The sequence below is a fragment of the Leptinotarsa decemlineata genome, unplaced genomic scaffold, assembly GCF_025532065.1.
Source record: "Leptinotarsa decemlineata unplaced genomic scaffold, Ldec_3_MD MMD2_P_RNA_scaffold_1, whole genome shotgun sequence".
NCBI classification, from domain to species: domain Eukaryota; kingdom Metazoa; phylum Arthropoda; class Insecta; order Coleoptera; family Chrysomelidae; genus Leptinotarsa; species Leptinotarsa decemlineata.
Window position 1 is genome coordinate 4,099,064 of NW_027412523.1, and position 17,146 is coordinate 4,116,209.

General features: G+C 34.7%; 1 protein-coding gene across 2 annotated transcripts in view; it reads right to left on the minus strand.

Annotated features, from left to right (window-relative positions):
* The window catches only part of LOC141484789 (ATP-binding cassette sub-family B member 6-like), a 66,084-nt gene that overhangs the window by 6,549 nt on the left and 42,389 nt on the right, over positions 1-17,146 (minus strand). The gene's annotated exons all lie outside the window — the stretch shown is intronic.

The following is a 17,146-nucleotide window of genomic DNA, read 5'->3' on the forward strand; positions in this document are numbered from 1 at the left end:
TGGGTATCTCGAATTCCGAGGTGAACTTACTATAATGACTGGACTATTGGTCACCGTAACATGACTTCAAATTTAATTTCATGACTCTTCAGCCAATCATAAAATTCGGTTGGTAAAAATTATCCAATACGAACCGCCAATTCTTCAGTCCACGTGGACTAATTCCTAGCGGCATTAGTTCTTTGTGTTGGTTTTTTTGGCCTTTGACTTCGCCGACACCTTTAAGATTACTATATCGGTTACTTCGACTATAAATACTCAGAATTTCGAACAAGAAGTATCCATTACTAACGAGTTCTGTATTTTATTCAAACATTTCTGGTCAAATTTTGTAATTTACCTACATACCCTTCATATAATTCCCAAATGTTTATTTATTTCAAGGGAGTGAAAACCCATAAATGCCTGGAATAACATTCAGTGTATCTGTTTGCTCTGATTGGAAATTGGTTGTGGTTTTCACTTGAATATTCCCCGAATGTAATGATCCACGTCGTCAATGGCAACTCCCTATCTATAGGCATCAGTTAAGTATCTAATATGGAATTATTTCGTAGTGGCTATACGAGTAATTGCGAATATGACATTTTCATTCAGAAGGAGATGAATAAGTTAAGAACAGGGAAAACTGATGATGCTTTCTCTCACCTTCTTGAATATCTCAAAACACGGATTCTCCGAAGAGAAGGATTCTATTGTTTAAAATAATTGTAGAACTTGTATTGAATTGTAGTGATAAATGGTCCACCTTCTATTATTACATTGATCTATAACAACAAGTTGATTCCATATTCGATAAAATTAGTATGAACTATAGCAAAAACCAGAATTACGTCAAATCTCTTCGTTCGCCTATAATAGACAGGAATAAATCATTCCAAACAAATAGTGTCAAAACCCAAACAAATATAATGTAAGTATGTCTATGACTAGCTAAAAACTCTCTAACAACAAAAGGTAAATACATTTTATGATAATTTGGGTAATGTGCACAATTTTATAGCTGAATAGTCCAAAACAATGTAAATAATGAAGCTGAAATATTCCTCTTGTTCGTTTCAAGCACCAAATCAGTTTGTTTTCTGAGAATTTACTCAGGTAGGTACTTTATATATGAAATATCTACTATACAGGGTGTTCCATCTCAGACGAGCCACCCCGTATACAGTGTGTAACAACGAAAACTTAACAGAGCCGTTTTTCAATAAAAAAAGTAAGATTTTTAAAAAAACTCGGACACTTCGATTTCTAATTAAAGGGGGACACCTTTCAGACTAATCAGATTTTTCGTAGTACGCACCCCCTCGGAGGGGTGCGTCCGACGACCCTTATTTAGATAGGGAAAGTAGGTCGAGTGGCACTTCGTTTTGAAAATCTTTCGAATACCTTTACATCTCTCACTCGGTAACTTGTATGCCTAAATAAAAAACAAATCGAGCAGTTCTTATCAGTTTTTTGTTAAATAAAATCCCTTTTTTAAAATCAATGCCCACTCCTCTTCTTCCAGTTTTCATTAGTACATCGTTCGATTGTTTTGTTTAAACGGGTCGTGTATTGTTATTTGTTTGAAAATGCCTTACACTACTGCTGAAAGGGTTTCAGTTATTGCTTTATTTTGTGGCAACGACCAAAATGCTAATAGAACATCAATTTTATTTAACGAGCAAAACCCTGGCAAACACCTAAGCAGAAATCACGTTCTGGATTTGGTCACAAAATTCAGGGAGACTGGTTCGGTTTTAAATAAGAAAAGAAATGTTCAGAGAAGGGTAGTAAATGACGATAATGCGATTGGAGTGATTGATCAAGTCATCGCCAATCCCAGGTTAAGTACCAGAGGTTTATCAGCAATGGCCGGAATAAGCCATATGAGCGCATGGAGAATCCTTAAAAACCACAAATTCCATCCTTACAAAATTAAACTTGTTCATGAACTCAATAAGGATGATTTTGACTGAAGACAGGAGTTTTGTGAGGGCATGAGTGAGAGATTAATGCAATCCAATCCCGAGCTGCTTTATAACATCTGCTTTTCGGACGAAAGCTCATTTTATTTAAATGGTTGCGTGAACCGTCACAATTGCCGTTATTGGTCGGATGAAAACCCAAGACAATACGCAGAAATACATATCCAACATCCCCAAAAGTTGAATGTCTGGGCCGGAATATTAGGAAATAATATTATAGGTCCATTTTTCATTGATGGAAATTTAACCGGTGATTCTTATTTACAACTTCTTGAAGAGGCAATACAAGCTCGTTTAGTTGAAATAATTGAACAGGATCCAAGATTTCAAGATGAATTTATCCATTTTCAACAAGACGGTGCACCACCCCATTATGCCCAGCAGGTTCGAAATTTTTTGAATGATCATTTTGAAGGACAATGGATTGGCAGAAGAGGTCCAATTGAATGGCCAGCACGATCACCAGATTTAATACCACTGGACTACTTTTTGTGGGGATATTTAAAGTCTAAAGTTTATGCTACACAGCTAGCCAATTTGGATGAATAACGTCGTAGAATTATTGATGAATGCCGAGCTATAACTCCTGAGATGCTGAATAATGTAAGAGCAAAATTCGATCAACATCTTCATTGTTGCATGGAGCAAAATGGCGCACATTTTGAACATTCACTCCAAATTTCTTATGTGAGTTACCCTTATCAGGTGTTACTTTTTTTATGTGTGCTTTAAAAACAATTATTGGGATTTATTAACCCTGAAACATTTTTTTAAACTTTTCTGTGTCATCAGCATTCAAGGAAATCAGCAGGTTGTATTCGTTATGTAGGTAAGTTTTCAGTATGATTCACTTTTTTATCAGAAGCATAAAATATCCACGTCAAAAGGCAACCTTCATAAGGAGCTGCCATTCAATTTACCTAAAATATAAGGGTGGTAACCAACCCCATCCCCCGAAAAAATCTCCTCGTAATAAACAAATAAGTAATTCTTACTTTTTTACGAAATCAAATGGATACGTATCAGCAGGTTGTCATAAAAAGCAAAAAATTATTTTTTTTATGAAATCCGAACGTAAATTGTACCTTAAAAACAATTTGATTTATTTTAAAAAGAGTTAAACTCAAAAAAAATACCTTTAAATCTTCAAATTATCTCGAAAACTGATGGTTATAAAATTTTTCTTTCAACAGAGATGTACAGGTATTCGAAAGACCTTTAAAACAAGGTGCCACTCGACCTACTTTCCCTATCTAAATAAGAGTCGTCGGACGCACCCCTCCGAGGGGGTGCGTACTACAAAAAATCTGATTAGTCTAAAAGGTGTCCCCCTGGTAATTTAACTGGCGAACGTTATCTTGAAATGCTGGAAAATGCAATTGATCCATTAATAACTGAACAATTAGAAAACGATCCTCTACTACTTGAACCACAATTGCATTTCCAACAAGACGGAGCTCCTCCGCACTACGCCGCCCGATCTCCTGACCTGAACCCTCTGGACTTCTTCTTGTGGGAACATCTCAAGTCCAAGATTTTTGTGACTCACCCTGAAAATTTGGACGAACTACGCCAAAGAATTGTGAATGAGTGTCGTCAAATAACTCCAATTATGCTGAACCATGTCAGAGACGGTTCTCAGTCAAGATTGTATTATTGTATGGAAGTCAATGGAGGACAATTTGAACATTTGATTCAAACACGCAGATTTGATTTTTTTTTATTGTAAGCATGATGGTAAAACAATTCAATTTTTTCAAGAATGTGATTTTTTGAAGATTGTTTAAGTTTGTTAAAAGGGCTTAATAAAAATGGGCTTGCACATTGTAAAAATAACCAAATTATTCAAGGTGGCTCATTCGAGCTGCAAAATAGATTTTTGGCGTGAACGGTTCATCAAATTTAAGTTTTTCATACACCGTTGTAAAGAGACTTCCAAGACCTTTCATAAATAAAGTATCACTCAACCCCTCTCCCCTAATCAAGTTTGAGGGGTTGAAGAGCCCCCTATTAGGGGGTTGCTTGTTCAAGCCTGAAATATACGTCAAAAGATTTCCCCCTAACAAAATCATTCGACATGTTTCGGGAAATTTTTCCACTCACTATGGCATAAGAAATAGATGGGGTGGTGCGTCTGAGATGGAACACCCTGTATATGGGAAATAGCACATACCCAACTAATAGATATCTTAGTTCCATACCACCAATACACGAAGAATTTTGGAAATATTTTCAAGGAACTAGATATGAAGGTGGTATTTGAAACAAGTCATAAGCACTACAGAGCCTTTTGGGAAGTCCAGAAGTCGAGAATTCGGAAAATTCTGGAATTTACGAAATTGAATGTGAGGACTGGGATGCAAAATATTATGGAAAGACTGAGAGATCTATTAAAATAAGATATAAGAAACACTTAGCACACCTAAAATATGGAAGACCAGAAAAATCAGCAGTCGCCCATTATATTTTGCAACAAAACCATTCCATAGTCTTCAGTTCATTAAGATTAGTTAGACAAGTTAACAACAACAGGCAACTAGATGCCTATGAGAGTGTAGAAATAAGTAAACACAATAATATTATGAATAACGAAGTTTTGTGGAAATTCATACTGAATATAGGATAGAGATAACTTTTGTCTAACTTTTACTATGATTTTTATCTGTCACGACCGGTTTCGGTTTGCCAGACCATTCTCAAATAAACTCTTTACTTTTACTTTATTTATATTTCAACAATTAGTTACACAATCATCTACAACAAAAAAGTTACTCAAGTATACTGAAACAGAACAAAGAACTTTTATACAAACCCCTATATCTTTCTCCCCGGTAAAACTATAATTACGAAATTCCAAATATAAGCCGTCCTTTTCATCCTCTTTCCTACTCCAAAGTCGCAATTTCAAAAAACCATCCCATTCCAATAAAAAACAACACCACAATTTACCAAACATTACAAAATAAGCATATAATTCCATGAACGAGACAAAAACAGTACAGTCAACGAATAGGAACGAGACACACTGAGGAGGTGGTGTGAGGGGCGGAGCCAAGTTCTGCTATTGGAGACGACGATATCCAATACGCGTGCACTTGCTTGGCCTTGACTGGCTTTCAAAAGCTAAGAGGTTATAAATAGGAACATCTGGTAGGATTTTTATGGCTGTTCATGGGGGTCATTAAAATGGGGTGATGGTCGTCATTAATAATTTTAGTCGTGGAAGGGAGAGCTGATATGGTAACGTGACCAATATGGTTTTGAGGGCGATGATGGGAGATGGGAGCAGGAGTTCTAGAAAATTTTAATCGAAATTGAGTAATTAAAAATTTAGGTTGAGTGAATAGAATTCATTGTGTACCTTCCTACAGGTGAACGATAAAAGTAGATAGATATTTGAAAAAATCTGCTAATTCGGATTCAGATATTTTTTGAGTTGAAAATTGTGTTTGTTGTGAGAAGAATTGCAGATTTATTTGTTCATCAGTTAATAAAGTTGGCAAACACACCTAGGTACATCATAATCTGCCTACTTTTCTCTGGAGATAATAAAATGGAAATTTCTGCAAATAGTTTTGTTTGAATTTAATGAGAAACTATTTTTGAAATGTTTCGCAAATAGCTATTTCAATCAATTTACATTAATTACTACATCAAATACCTACAGCTATTGAAATTAGTCTCTATTTTTATTTGGAAAAGTATGTATTTGCAGTAGGTTGAAAAAATAAGACAGATTGAGGAGTTTATGGGTATCATTCACATAAATACTACATGGGATGAAAAGTCTCGGGCCTAACATATAGATGGCTCTAGTCTTATTGCATTCACCGCTTTTTCAGTTGGTTCTAACCTTCAAAAAAAAGCTGTTGAGATTTCATGATATTCTATTCATAAGTGTGTGAGTTATTGAGCTAAGACTGAAACTACTTTTGTTATTTTCAAAATAATGGATCCAAAACAATTTCGTGTTCTAATTTTACACTGCTTCTTGATGGGAAAAATACCGTTCGAAAGCAATCTCTTGAAAAGTGTCATAAGGACTCGGCTCCATCAGATACAACAATTAAACGTTGCTTTGTTGACTTCAAACGTAGTCGTAGAGACATCGATAATATCTAATGAACGCAGTGGACGTTCAAATGGGGCAGTAACACCAGAAAACATAAAAAAATCCACAAAATCTTTTTGAATGATCCAAAAGTGAAGTTGTGTGAGTTAGCTGACATTGTAAAGACATCAAAAGAATTTGTTGGCTTTAGGACTAGGTATATAGTCCAGTCATTATAGTGAGTTCACCTCGGAATTCGAGATACCCAGCTGTAAGTCTGTAAATACTTGTATATTGACACCCTAAAAGTTGTCTCAAAACCTACATATGGTAGGGTGTAAGCAACTATTAAATTTCAAGGTCAAAGGTCACAAAAATCGTTTTTTTTGCGCTTTTTTTGGAAATATCTGATTTCCTATGGGTTTTTTGCTATTTGTATTTATTATCAATATTGTAGAATACAAAATTCTCTACAAATTTTGTTTAAAAAAATTTTTATACGGTAAACCGTTTTCGAGATAGAGGGCGGAGAGCACGCGGTCACAGCATCACTTCAGGTCAACCGGTGCCTCCGGTCGAAAACGCGCCATATATAGTTGATGAACTATCGATAAATCAATGATTATAAATATTTGTCAATTTTTATTAACTATTATATTATATTTTATCATTTTTTTCTTAACTTATCCACTTTTTATTCAGTATTAATTTATTTAACAACACTTACCTGCCCATGTAATTGCAGAATTGTTAATGAAAATATAGGAATTATGTTTGGATTTTAACCTAATTAATATTTATAACTTCTTACATGATGAAAAAAAAACAAATAAATTATGAATTAATCTTTTTATTAAAAAATATCATTTAATACATTTATTTTTATTGAATGTAAAGAAATGGAATAAAGGGTACAAAAACTACAATTTATAATTTTAATCATCTTCTTCCTCTTCATCGTCGTCTTCTGGCTGCTGGTAAATTTCAAACTGGTCTTCATTATCGTCTTCAACGACATTTGTCTCAAGTTCTTCCATGATTTCGGGGTCAAAGGTTCCATCTTCGTTAATGTCGCTCTGATATGGTAGAGCATTGAGACAAGCTTGCCCATTACATTGGCCACAAGCTAAAGAGCATTGCAAGCCCGTTTTCCTGCATCCGCATCGCGAACCACAACCACTCTTGCAGTTGCAGAAAATTGTATTTAGCAAATCTTCTGGAGCAGGTGGTAAAATTGTCATGATAGGCTCCAGAAAATCGTTTCGCATTGCCCAACCCCATACCTGGGGTTCCAAATTATGTCCTAACCAAGTTTGAACTTGATAATAAACACGGTTGAAATGTTGATGAGCAGCTGCACTTGTTGGTGGAATATTTGAAAGCTGCACAGGTTTATTAAGTTTTGTAGACTTGACGTAATGCATATAACGAAGATGATCGAGACTTTTCACAGATTTCGGAGCATTATAGACTGCCAATAAGGTTTGAGTTCCACTCTCTAATAATCTCTGGGCCGAACAATTTTCTTCCTCAAATGCTGCAGCTAGTTCATCCAAATTTGTCAGTTTCTCAAAAACTTTCAAAAATGATTTTTTTCCCTTTTTAAAAAGCGCAGAAGTTGTGTCACAGCCACTTAATGCGTGCAGAAATAAAATATGTTTTTAGGAATGAGGATAATTATCAAAACTTTTAGTCGAGTTATCTCCGTTTTTACATTACCTTTCCCAACTTTTTTAAAGAAAATTTCTTGTTGTTTTTATCTTATTTTTTAATATTAGTAAACGGTTATCAGTATATCTATTGAATAGATATAGATTTAATGCATGAAGAAAATGATGTATAATATAATAGTTAATAAAAATTGACTAATATTTATAATCATTGATTTATCGATAGTTCATCAACTATATATGGCGCGTTTTCGACCGGAGGCACCTGTTGACCTGAAGTGATGCTGTGACCGCGTGCTCTCCGCCCTCTATCTCGAAAACGGTTCACCGTGTAAAAATTTTTTTTAAATAAAATTTGTAGAGAATTTTGTATTCTACAATATTTATAATAAATACAAATAGCAAAAAACCCATAGGAAATGAGATATTTCCAAAAAAAGCGCAAAAAACCGATTTTTGTGACCTTTGACCTTGAAATTTAATAGTTGCTGACACCCTACAATATGTAGGGTGTCAATATACAAGTATTTACAGACTTACAGCTGGGTATCTCAAATTCCGAGATTCTTACCTAATTTAAGCTTAAATGACTGGATTAATATGCATGAGCATTTGACTATACGAGAGATCTGTTGAAAGTGGGTGCCGCGAGAGCTGACTGTTGACCAAAAAAAAGTATCTACGTATTGATGATTCCGAGCATGACAATGGATGAAAAATAGATCCATCACTTCACTCCGGACCAGTGTATTGACGTAATAAAACATTTAACGGAATTTATTACTAATTATAAAGTGCGTCGCAAAATACTAACCTGTGAATCTTTGACGTGTTTCTAAATGTCGTCGCGGAGATAAATACATGCAAACGCCAAACGCTTTTACATTGCAAAACTGTAGGTACTTGGGTAATTGAGGTACGGGGGGTGACTACGGCTCCTACTTATAGAATTAATTCTTAGTCGCGATTTCGGAAAGTTAACTTTTTAGGATATGAGGCATCTATCCCGGTCCTACCCTAAGGCTCACAAGGTCGGTTAAATTGGACAAAAGTTTCCTTTTTGGGGAACTAGAATGAAATCTTTCCAGATCGGAAACGTAGGTGGTTTTAAATATTTGCAAAAAACAAGAATTGTAGAATTTCGTTCGTTGGCTTCATATATACTTTCGAATGTCATAAAAAAAGACAGAGGAACTTTCAATACTGTTTTTCATATTTATGGTATAATGTGAAATAAACCGATCTGCGTCGAGAGACCGTAATTTTGTTCTGGTGTCCGGAAAGTGTTTTCATAAGATTCAACTTACGTCAGATGTTCCAGTACGAACTTTATCACGGCTCTGTAGTTTTTTTCATCGATTTCTGTAGCCACTGTATCTACGATAGGTTGCCTTTTAGTGTCGGGATTTGGCAACCCTAGTATTGCAATCTGGCAACTGACAGCTCTATCGTGAAGTTAGACATTTTTGAGCTTATACGTACATACGCGCGCTATTTGTGTTGTTTACAGTAACTTGAAAGATTCATCTCGGCCCGAAAATGGAATTAAATCGTGAACAATTTCGTGCGATTATTTCTTACAACTTTCGACGGGGATTAACTCAGCAACAGTGCATGGATGAACGTAATTCAATTTTTGGCGATTAAGCTCCATCAGGGACCAATGTTTATCGATAGTATGGTGAATTCAATCGTGGTTGTAGTTCACTCCAAAATGAATTTCGCGAAGGTCGTCCAAAATTAGTTGTTCCGAAAACCATTGATACTGTGCGCGAACTGATATTGCAAAATATCCGATGAAGCCTAAAAGTTAGTCATCGGACAGCAAATCATGATGGTTAAACCTCTGAAGAAGCTAGCTACTCGCGCCGGCGAAACGTCTGGAAGAAATTCCAAAAATCCACGGCTTTCAAACTCGAAAAACAGTGACACTGAAGATTCCTAGGGCTAAGACATGGGATTCAATCAAATAAGGGTACTGTCATCAATGACATGAGTAGATCAAACTCAGTCGTGACATACAGTGGCAATTTCATTAACAAATTGAGTGCTTTTTTATAATTTTGTCCCGATTTGGTGCTGAAGAATTGGTAAGGCATGTGTCTTACGCCGAAACATCAGATGTTCGTCATTGACAATGATAGTGGTCCATGTAAGTGAAATTTTACCTCTTTCAATAATTATATTGTGTAGGAATCCTATGAATGATATCTGATTCAATTCCATAATGACTATTTGGAATACAAACTGAATAGAGAATAGTGTTTTCTGTATAATTCAGTGTTCATATAGCAGTATTTGTTACGAAATAATTTTTCTTTCGTGCAATTCAATGTTTATATGAAAGCTGATTCAAGAGAGGCCTGTACAAAGATGGAGAAGTAAAAAGTCAAAACCTTCCTTTCCTTAAAATTAATCTCTCATAAAAATATACCTCTTTCAATTCAACAAATGTCTGTTTTGTAATCCATTAGAAGGGGTTCATTAAATACCTAAATACATAATTTTGATTATTTTTACTTAACAGCATCATGCATATTACTATAGGTAGGTACCTATATTGAAAGTAATATTATTGACCCTCGAAAAATTGATATCGAGTGACTTCTTCATTGTGTTTCTGAGAGTGAATGAATTTGGCTCAATTGCAACTCAAATTGGTGGTGCAGCCTTTTTTAGTTGAACATAGATACATTTTTTTCTTTCTTAACTGTACAATAGCTAGGTACACGAAACAACTGTGCTTGAGAAGTTTCTTGAAAGTTTGGACAATAATTAAATATATCTTTCAATGATGAAAATTCCAGTGGATTCTTCATTTTTTCAAAAAAAAACGTGTTGCTCAGATTGTCGTCAAAAAATAATTCCATCGTCAAAGCCAGGTATAGAAATCTGTACAAATCTGTTCATCGAGTTACCAACCCAGTAAAATATATATTCTGAGTTTACCTAAATTCATAAAAGCCGGACCTGTACATTAATAAACAGTTTGATTGGTAATCGCTCAGTGATTGGCCTCGATAGATCAAATATAAATTTTATATTGAACAATAGACTATTTATATTATTCAATATCAACATTAACATATCAGGAACTCATAAAGAAAATGGCGTAACCACTGGTCATTCACCATTCTTCAAAACAACATAATCAATCCAACGTTAATTTAAATAAAGTTAGTTTCCAAATTCATATCTGTTATTTGTATTGTAACTTGCATCAAAAGATTTCTCTTGAAACAAGCCATTTTTATTTACACAAGACCAAGAGGAAAGTATTGATTCCTAGGCGTGCTTTGTTCTTCTCATTTCAGACTTTAAGAGAAGGCCGTGCCATCTGTTATCAGAAATAGTGCGTTCTCAAAATCATTGAAAACTGAATTCATTGTTTTTGTTGCGACATCTAGAGGAGGTGATAAGAACGATGATCGCAAACTGAAATGTACTCTGTTTCTCAAGTTGCAGTTACGGTAGGGGTTCAGCTACTAGTTAATAGGTGGCGCTCTGTCTACCGTTTCAGGACTTCTAAGAAGCATGAAAGGGAAAACTAAATATTTCCATGAAACATGTTTCTCTAATAAGTTTTTGATCTTTCAAATGTGTTATTTGTTCATTATTTGTTTGTTATTGCCGTTCATTAATATTGGAAAGACAATATCCAATTTCAATGTTTAAGTAGTAAAACATATTTGAATCCAAATGAAACTCTTCAGTTAACCAATATACAAGGGTTTTCAAAGTGACGATAATTACATTTGGTGACTCTTCAGCTTCGTTTTTTGTGCGATTTCATGACGGAATGACGTTTCCCGTCCTTATTTTTCATTATAACACATTAACGTTAAAATATTATGTTGATATGTAGAACAAGTTCGACAAAAAATCTCGAAACAGATATGGAGGCTGGAAGTTTCCCCTGCTAGAAACCTCTAGAACAGTTCGACGGAAAGAAAACAATAAAAAACTCGAAAGTTGCTAAATTCTTGGAATTTTGTCAGCACATAGGATTGCTGGCGCAAAAATTCCAAGAAAATTGACGAATTATTTAGATACATAATTGAAAATTACTAGCAACTTCTCACAATTTGAAGTTTATCCTTTTATTCCAGCTACTAGCTAGTAACTAATGATAATGACTTTGTACTCATGTTAAAAATTCTAGAAGTTTATTCTTACTTTCGAAGATAATCACTACGCGATTAAAATACGTGGATAGATCTCTACTAATATTCATAATGACCTTGGTTGAAATTCATGCAAACAAAAAAGTAAGTTCACAACTATCAGTTTTAATTTCGGAATAGGTAAGTACTTATCTACCTGAAGAAAACACAATGCAAAAAACAATTTTGTCGCATTGATTAGTTATCTCACGTGATAGTTACAATTTTGTGATAACTTCTGATATAATACTTAGAATTTTATAATGTGAAGGGCAATTAAAATGAGAATGAAATGCTTAAGGTAAGTAAAGTATTTATTTGACAAGATTCATATCTTATCCGTCTAAATCTCTTTCCAATTAACTCATTAGGTATATTTAACGCATCAAAATTAGCATAGTTGGCTATTCTTATTGGAATAGACGTATGAAATAAAAACAAAATGTAGTTGAGGGATTAGACAACGCTTTCGATGAAAATGCAGAGTCTTCTCATAGATAACAACGTAATATTTCAACCAACTCAACGAATTGAATGGAATTGAACGGAATTGAACGAATTAGATAAATATATTGAAGTGATACAGTGAAGATAGCCATCATTTTTTTTTAATGAATATTTGAATTGACCATGAAAAAAATTTTTGATTCTTGATCCCAACGAATTTTTCGGAACTCTACATGATATGAAAACAAATTTTACGTTCTTAAAAAAAAGATACCGGCGGCGATCGGAGTTGAAAAAGGAGAAGGAAGAATACTGTAGAAACACTAAATTTTATCGTCGAATGGCATTAAACGTCAATTTTAGGTACATTTATCGATCAAAGATGTGACATTTCTATTGCCTTGGCATTAAAAATGCTTTTTTTTATGTACAGGCATTGAAAAATAACTTTTTATTCTTTGCTTCACATAACCCCCCTCCTAAATCACTCTTAATTAATTAACTACAAAACAGAGTTGCTGGAAGTACATTATTGTGAAAAATATAATTAAAGGCAGATACTTATGAAAAGAGCGCCAAAATTCAAAATTTCATTATGAATTAAACTCTAAAAATTGATTATTAATTCGAAACAAAGAACATAACACAGAACATAATACAGAAAATAACAAAAATGTGAGTAGATGAAGTTCTATAACATTGATGATTGTTGTTGATATGTGTAGTAATGTGCGAACTATTTCCCAACGTTACTCCACTGCCTTGATAATCAGTTCTATCTTCTGTAATTTTAGTATAATTACGTTTATTCATTTGTGAAGTACTGCTACAACCTACGATATTTTTTTTATGACCCGAAAAAAAGTTTTTTACTAACATTTATTTTTACAGCTCCAGAGTGTTCAATATAACCTTCGGCCACTGTTGATGATCCCCAACCCCCATGCTATTTTAACGTGTTTGAATCTTTAAAAATGCTCGCAGTTCAAAATATTTGATAATATCTATGGTATTGTTAATGTACTATGTAGTCTTACACATAGAATATTATTATAATTTCCTAGAATTTGTAGGCAGAAAATTATGTTCTGCGTATTTCGACAAATCTTTAATTTTTCGAGAAGGACCTTCATCACTTTCCATTATTTTAAAAAATATAACAATTTTGTTAGTAGCTTTAAACACAGACCAGGCTAATTTCTTCTCTAAACAATTTACTCTCAAAATAAACGAACAAAAAATGGCGATTTTCAACTAAACAAATCAGAATATGTACATAACTTTCATTATGCACACAGGTATTATCTATATTTAATATAAAATTATCATCTTTCGGCAAATACGGTCTAACAGACAATAATAGTAATTATTAGAAAACACGATTTGATGATTAAAAATGATGAATTATTGGAGCTAACAATAATTTTGGCGAAGGCGGTAGTTTGATGAAGGTTTTAATACTTTTGGTGAAGATCATATTAATCAATTATTGGAATGATGAATCTATTTATTTCATTCGAATAAACTTCCACAATAAATTTGTATTGAATCATGAACATTTTTTTTGTGATAACTGTCACAACTGATCTTTTCCATATTTTTGTTTGAAATCTATCAAGTCAAATCGTTGGAGTTTATTTGGTTGGCTCATTCTTCAATATTGGAGCTAACAATAATTTTGGCGAAAGCGGTAGTTTGGTGTAGGTTTTAATAATAATAATAATATGCTTTATTGCCCAAAGAACATTAGATCTTATTGACAAAGCTGCAAATTTTCATCAGTCATCATAAACATAAGCATATATACACACATCGGAAAAGTCTAGGGATATTTTCATAACATACTAAATATCATAAAAATAAATGCATGAGGTTGTTTAATTTCGATTAAATTGGTACACTCGACCACCCTGTAGATTTCTATGGGTTGAACAAAGCCTGCAAAAACGGTAACTAATCTTTTATCAAGTATTTTAGAAACTATAGGTTTTCGGCTAAAATGAATAATCTGAAAGTGTCGAGTTTGTACATTCTATGCAGTTCTTGCTCATCAATTAAACTGGAAATATTGTGCTTTAACATGTAACGCCATCACTTACCATTGGCTGAGATGAATAGGGCTGTAGGGCTTCTTCAAGGTGGCATGCGACAAAATGATGTAGCTCTTCGTTTGGGGGTCTCCCAAAGTGTTATCAGTCGATTGTGGCGGCGTTTCCGTGAAACTGGCAGTCCAGCCGAACAACATCCAGGGCGAGGACGCGCTACAACTGCAGTTCAAGACCGATTTTTTGTCTTAACCGCAAGGAGATAACCGACAATCACAGCAACTGAGTTGGTTAACGTGTTGCAGCAGACGCACCAGGTAACCATTGGTCGTGATACTGTCAGAAATCGACTGCATGAAGCAGATCTCCACAACAGAAGGCCACTCAGATGTCCACCTTTGTCGAGAGGCAATCGCGGTAGAAGATTACAGTGGTGTCAAGAACATCAAAACTGGGATGCAAATTATTGGGCCACAGTTTTGTTTACAGACGAATCCAGATTTGGATTTCATCCAGATTCTCGTCGAGTAAGACTGTGGAGACGACCTGGAAATAATGAACGTTTGAGACATGTCCAGGAAGTCCACACATATAGAGGTGGTACAGTAATGCTATGGGGCGGAATCACGATCGGCGGCAGAACCGATCTCGTTTTTCCAAATCGCTCCCTCACAGCTCGACAGTACCTCGACACCATTCTTCTACCTACCGGCCGTCCGTTTGCTGGTGCTGTTGGTGGAAACTTCCACCTAATGCACGATAATGCTCGTCCACATGTCGCGCGTCTAGTGACTGGCTGGCTCACCAACGAAGGAGTTGATGTATTGCCATGGCCAGCACAATCACCGGACCTGATTCCCATCGAGCATGTGTGAGACATGCTTCAACGAAGAATTACTCCGCATATGGGGAACATTCACACAACGTTTCAATTGAGAGAGCTTTTAATCGCTGAATGGGCAAATGTACCTTAACAAGACATTGACAATCTCATTTTGTCGATGCACGATAGATGTAGGGCCGTAATAAACCAGCGTGGAGGCCATACTTTGTACTGATTCCAATTTTTTTTGTATTATGATTTTTTTTCGGGGTGCCAAAGAAGAGCCATATTTTTTTTTTAGTTTTGCTTATATGCGCACTCAGTATTTTTGACCATTTAATAAATTTTGTTGTAAGTTACATTCGTTTAATAATTACCCGTCAACTTTTTTTGCCCTAAAGCGATCTAAAAAAAAATTATTGCCATTTTTAAAAATATCAATAGACTTTTCCGATGCTATACAGCTAACCGTTAGCTGTGTGAATTTTCGAATTTTTGAGTTGTCATAACTTTGTTAATAATGAATTTTTTTTCATGAAATTTTGGTCACACCTGTTTAGAGGCACTCTGAACCCAGTGGCGTAGTGATTTTTTCAATAATAAAATCGCTAATAAAAAATCCCGATTTTCGACTAAGAAAAAATATCGTAGTATGCCCTGAAACTTCAATAAACATTTCAAAGTTTGTCCCAAGGTAGACCTTTTAGTACTTGACATTTCAAAAAAAAATATTAAAATCGGTTTACAACTTCAAATTTTAGGGGGGTGTTTCCATTAAAAATGGGTCACACTGTATGACAAATCATGATTTTAATTGTTTTCATATTATGTAGTACTACTATTGACTTACCATATGTACATTAAGTACCGAAATGGCTAATAAATATTATCATTATTATAATATTCTGCTACAATGTAATGTTTCTAACTCCCAATGACATCATCAGTTGCATATAGTAATTTCTCTGTTATTAAAGACGGCCTCCTCCTCCAGATGAGACGAGATACTCCAACGGCAAGTCAATCGGAGCGGAACCATTGTTTTTGTATACCTAAACGCACGTACCTCATTACAGGCGGGAAGTGTGTGGCTCGTTCACAATGCCTGCGGTGAACCACCGACATCAAAATAAAACAAAAAGCTTTTTTCTCGGAGGAGAGACTTTAACAACGATACGTCACGGTCCACCACCTTATTAGTTACGAAGCTTCTGTTTCTTCGATCTCGGAGGAATTTCGATGAGCCAGGATGACTGTGAACAATCACTTCATCACTGGAATTATGCTCGGCGGACTATAATAATCCATGAAACGAAGAATCATCAATGGAGAATATTTTTCGATTGAACACAGTTACCGCTTTGTTGAGGAGATTTCAAATTTTGTTATTCTTATTTTTTTGGTAGCACTTTTTGGTGCCGACAGCTCGGGTACTCTGAAGGTTACTGACACCTTCATGTCGATATTTTTTAGGTTTAAAATTGAAAAAACAATCATTATAAATATATGAAACTTTCTGTGTTTTTAATTAACACAATTTTATTAGCTTCACTTGTATATACATGTACAGGGCTATTCAAATTCGTTTCTGTACATGGGGATCTCGTAAAAGATAAGAGATAGAGTGTCGGTTGAATTATAGCAAAGTTGCGTATTTTAGAGACCTATTCAATGATGTAAAAAAATCGAATATAGCTCTTTTTGTTCTGAAGATATACATAAAAAACCAAAAAATACCAAATTATTTTTTTGCCTATATCTTCTTCATTCGCAGACATATTGAAAATCTGTCCACATTTTGCTATTGGCACTTGATGTGGCTATCAGAATATGTTCATGAATTTTTTATACAGGGTGTCATCTGACTTGGGCCACCCCCATCTTTGAATTTTCAAATACGGACCTGTATTTTTTGTTGTAGTCGACGTTCACTTCATACTTAGAAATCAAATTCAATTGTATATTTCGGGATGTTTCGGT